The following is a 5,659-nucleotide window of genomic DNA, read 5'->3' on the forward strand; positions in this document are numbered from 1 at the left end:
TGTGTGGCCGCATGTGTGACCGCCACAGAGAGCAGCTTTTGCATTCCACCCTCGGCATTAGTGGCCCTCTCCGCTCCGCTCCTCTCCTCTCTCCTCTTCTCTTCCGACGTGCGGCCGATACGCAAAGCGGGGTCTTCAGTCGTGTCCTTCAGAGCCACTTGGCCTCATATATGCCCATGCACGCCACGCCGAGCTGCTCATTCACGCGAGCTACGTTGGGCACGCACAGACAAATGCCACGTTAACAAAGTGACTGGAAAAATGTCACTGCTGTGCGTTTGAAGATTAATTCGGAACAAGCTGTTATTAAAGATCACTGACAGCTCCCCTTGACAAATGGCGAATGAAGACATTTATGATGAAACATTCGCTGAAATATACTACCTCTATTACAATGCACTGTATTACATTGCTTTATTACTCAATGATGTATTATGTCAGGTGGTTTTCTATTAAAAGCTATTTCTGAAAATGAATTATTGTTAATTATTTTTCTGGGGGTGTTACTTAATTGATGTTGGTCAAGTATTATGGCTTCGGAAGTCATGGAAATGCCAGAGTGACAAAATTTCATGAAACATTTATTTTGTCTTACTCTTCACGAATCACACTCAATTTTTTTTTTAGATTTCAGAATTTATTTAATTTCAATGTCAGTCTTTGACCACTTACTTTCGCCTTGGCTCTTGTCTGATGTTTGACAGAGAAGTCAACTGCCAGCTCATGTATGATTGTTCAGCAGCAGACTTCAGCTCTTTTAGAGATTAAAGAGCCTCGATACTCTGCTGATGCTCAACCGCCTGCTTTTGATCTTTCCCATATAATACCTGCTTTTTTTTTAACTTAACATCTCTCTTTCTCTCTCTCAATCTTAGACTTCCGCTCCATCTATGACCCCTCTGTTTTCTGTTCATATCCTCCCATCCTTTCTTTTAGTCTAAATCTTGGTCTGTTTTCTCATTCTTGTCTGTGCTTTGTTTCACTATTCAGCTGGGGCCGACTCTCCTTGTCTCCCATCTCTCATCCAGGCCGTAATGCCCTCCCTCCAGGGAGACCTCCCCTTCTTTTCATTCCTTCTTGTCACTCCCTTCTTCGTTCCCTCCCTCTCTTTTTACTACCTCTCTTGCTCTTCCTCTTTCTCTCTCTCTGTCTCTCTCCTGCTTTGAGGTTGTGTGAGCAGCATATCTGAAGTGTTGTGACGTCTAAGTGTGATGTGATTATCCTACAGAGACTTGGTGTGTGTGTGTGTGTGTGTGTGTGTGTGACTGGAAAGTCCTGTCTAAGATGCCTCCACTTCCTGATTCCCCTCTACCCTCCCACCCACCCATCTACAGTACCACCCCATCCGCCACCACCTCCTCTCTCCCCCAGTCCCCTCCTCTCTCTCTCTCTCTCTTTCTCTCTCCCTCTCTCCCTCTCTCTCTCTGTCCCTCTCTCCCTCTCTCTCTCGCTCTCTCTCTCGCTCTGTCTGCGGGCCCCAGGGGAGGCTTGTGGCGTGCGGTCGGCTCAAGGACGAAGCGTGGCGGTGGAGGCGGCCACGCTGCGCGGCACTGCGCTGCACGCACCTCCGTCGTGTCTGTGCCAGCGTGGAGATGCATGCAGACGCCTGACGGCTGCGCCGGCCACAGACACCGCTTCCTGCATCCGTGCGATGGGACGCAGAAGACCATGGGAGAGAGGGAGGGAGAGAGAGAGACAGAGAGAGAGAGAGAAGGGAGGAAGAAGGAGAGACAGTGGTGGGAGCGATTTTGCCCACGAGGAGAAATGGGATGGGATGTATAAGAGTATGAGAGAGAGAGAGAGAGAGAGAGAGAGTGAGGAGGTTGGTGCTGTGGCAGGTGTCGTCTGGCACGGTGAGGAAGGAGGGAGAGATTTGTGTTGACCTTAGCAGTCATGTTGAATTGAGGGGGGAAAAGGGAAAGGGGGGTTGCATTGGGGTTGCACAGGATCCCCAGACATCAGAGTAAGAATCACTCAGACCCAGAGCAGGGATATATGGGTGAGAGAAAGAGAGAGAGGAAGCAGGAGAGAGAGAGAGAGAATGGCCTTCATCATCTTTATTTTCCATTCTTTATCTTCTTCATCTTCTTTATTTTCCATTCTTCACTGGGAATCAAGTGCAGTCTCAACACTGATTTCTGTGCAGAATTTTGTAATTTTTTTAATAAAGAGAGAGACAGAGAAAGAAAGAGAGAGAGAGAGAAAATAAAGAATTGTTCTGTGTGTGTCTTAAATAATTTGTCTGTATGTGTCTAACTATACCTGTGTGCTTGAAAACTCTTTAAATGACTTTGCGTCTCTCTCTCTCTGTCTCTGTGTGTGTGTGTGTGTGTGTATGTGTGTCTAGAATAAGTGTGTATGGCCACATCTATGAATAGCTGTTCTCAAACATTCCTCTCTCGGATGGAGGGCACTCATTATCTTTGAGTCCTGTGGGACTTCTGCTCTTTCCATACATGTGAGCAGGATCTGCTTAGAGCAGCCATAGTGGGCCGTTACCATAGTGACAACAACTTGAGTGCTGCACCTGCGGGTTGTATAGTGTGCACTGAGACTTTTAACCATCAGAGGAGGGCGAGAGAGTAATGAATCCCTTAACTTTTCTGTAGTTTACTGAGATATTTGGTACACACTTTGCTCAGGTGTCTCTGTGGAGAGATTATTATTATTTTTTTTTTTAATTTATCATTGTCTTTAAGCTGCTGTATCATATTCCTCTGTGAATTGCTGTTTAATCACCCGAAAAGTGCAGATTGTTTAAAAAATGCTGCTTGTATAATAAAGATAGTGGCCAGGAACACTTGATCTATGGGAGGTTTTTTTTATAACATAAAAAGATGTTCATTGATTTTTTTTTCACTTGCAGTGCTTCTTGTTTAATTGTAGATTCAGAAACGTTGTAAGTAATCTTGATTGACCTGCTAATGAATTATATTCGATTGGGTGAAGATTTATAAAATTTGTCGCAGTCATTTTTTGCCTCAGCAAGTCTGTCTATAAACGTCTTGATTTGGACTTGAGCCTGTCTTTTTTCCATCAGGGCTGCCTTGGAGCTGTCAGCTGTTATCAACTGATTTATATCCTCCGTTAGCCTAATGGTTTATTAATTAATAAGGACTCCTATTAGCAGGCAGTTGCACCCGCAAATAAAAAAAAACAAAAAACAATGTGTTGCACTAAATTACACTTCATAGTCATGCAACACAATATGCAGCAGGGCTAATTGAGGTTAATTACTGTAATATAACTAGTAAGTAAAAACACATTAATGATGGTAATTAAGACTAGCATCAGGGCAGACAAGGGGGAGTTCTAGTGTTTATTTCTCTTACTGTGTAGTACTGAAGACACTATATCTGAGCAAGAATACTACAAAACCACGTTATCACTGATTGTAGGGTTGTAAACTCCCAGTGAATTCTTTTTGAAAACAATTTTATAGGAAAAGAAAGGAGCCTTACGGCTCACTTCAGATACATGTTACTATATCTGAGCTGACAGTCCTTGTCTCGTAGAGCAAAAAATTCCCATTTTCTGACAGTGTCTTCAGAGTGGCCAGGGGGAAGACCCATCTCCATCTCCTCCAGGGCACCAGCCTTCTATGTTTGAGTTGGGTTGATTCTGTCTGTGTGAAATTTGTTAGGTGGGGCTGTGGTTGGCCCTGAACACACGCATGTACACGCACGCATATACACACACACACACACACACACACACACACATACATGCTCTCTCTCTCTCTCTCTCTCTCTCTCTCTCTCTCTCTCTCACTCTTACACATACACACACACACACACACACACACCACACACATATGCAGTATGCACACAATGTAGTGGATCTTTGAGCTTTCCCCTCGGGTGACAATGCAATGAACACACACACACACACACATTCACTGAATATGGTTTTCCATTTCACTCTGGGGTGAAGGGCTGGAGAGATCCACGAGCACACACACAAACAGACACACTCACCAAGCTGAGATTGACAAGCCCAACCTCACACTCTGAAGTAAGACACACACATGGGAGCTCTAAAATACTACGGTATGTTGTCTATCAACATGAACAGAGAAAGCTGAAATGAGCTCCCCTTTCACAAGTCCTACACACCCTAATCAATGGATTACTTTTACACCCTACTTTTCAACAAGACAATGATGGTGCACTCAAATGTGGCAGTTGATGAACATTTCTTGCTATATAAGTCTGTTAGAATCAAATGCTCCACGGAAACATTTGGCGCTTTTAATGACCCTTTGTTTTGGAATGCTGTTTTTTGTTTTAGGCCCTCTAAACAGGTGAATAAACTCTACCATTTAGGTCTCAGTGCACAGAATGAGCTGGTTTCAGTAATGTTTAGTAGGAGAAAGCACTTTGGTCATTTAAATAGTATTTACATGGTTTTTCCCCCTCTGCTGTGGGTACACAGAAAACGGCCTTCTAATTGATTTATCTAATTAGGGACCTTGGTGGAAAGTAATTTAGTTTCAACCCCTCTCTTTTAATTCTTTTTCATCTAGTTTTCTTTTCTCTTGCGTGTACACACACACACACACACACACACACACACACACACACACACACACACACACAATTTCCCTATAATAACATTAGCCATTTTGCTGTTTATGAAAACAGTATTTTCATGGCAGAGCTTGCTGAGGAGCAGGCTGTGATGCCATTACGTCATCATTATCCTTCTCAGTCTTTTTTTGTGCCATTAACCACTGTGGAAAAAAGAAAAGAATACAGTTGGCATTCACCCAATGTCCCCTGTCGCTGGGCAATATTACAACTACTACATGCAGTGGTCTTTATTTTTAGCATGATGATATGACAGATCCATTATGACGTATTGTTCATCCTGTCATTAAATTCATTTTTATCTAGTCAGTGTCAAAAGTTGATTAGACTAAGTAAAAGGCTTCTTGTATGGCTTACATGGCCCTTTTTGAAATGTTAATGTTAATCATTAATGTTAAAATGTCAGTGTATAGACATGCAGCATACATTTCTGTGTGTGTGTGTGTGTACAGTATGTGTGTGTGCTAGTTTGTGTGTGCGAGTCTTTGTGTGTGTGTGTAGTGTGCAGGTGTGTGTGTGTGTGTGAGTTTGTGTGTGTGAGGGTGCATTTGTGTATGTCTGTTTCTCCTCCATCCATTTGCCTCTAGTCCCCAAACAATTAAAAGACTGTAGCTGTTTAAGTGCAGCCTGCAGATTGTTCAGCCCAACCTGCATCTCTGTAGGAGCTATTGTTGTTTGTTTTGCTGAACGAACGCGTTTCTCACTCTGCCAGCTCAGCTCTGCGCTGCGGCGCCTTGCTGCACACGCACCAGCTGAACGGAAAAAAAGAGAATCGCCTCGCTGCCCGTCTGCCTGCCTGCCTGCCGGTCGGTCCTGAGCCGAGTGGTCACTTCATGCCTGTTTGGCACTGTCACTCCGCGCCCGGAGCCGTTCCGCATGCACACCGGGTTAATCCCATAAAAGGGCAGCACGGGTTGGCCTGCCACCCCGCACATCATGCCAGACCAGGCAGCTCTTCCTCCTGTGCTTTTTCACTTGCTGCCCTCTTTCTTTCTTTTTTCTCTCCCCCTCTCTCTTTCTCTGTCATGGGAATCGATTGATGTTTTTTGATGCTTTGAATGTAATGGGTG

Source organism: Alosa pseudoharengus, unplaced genomic scaffold (assembly GCF_046254945.1).
Source record: "Alosa pseudoharengus isolate Yale_2024_CS ecotype anadromous, Long Island Sound unplaced genomic scaffold, YU_APseudo_1.1 YU_APseudo_1.1_scf_9, whole genome shotgun sequence".
Lineage (NCBI taxonomy): Eukaryota > Metazoa > Chordata > Actinopteri > Clupeiformes > Clupeidae > Alosa > Alosa pseudoharengus.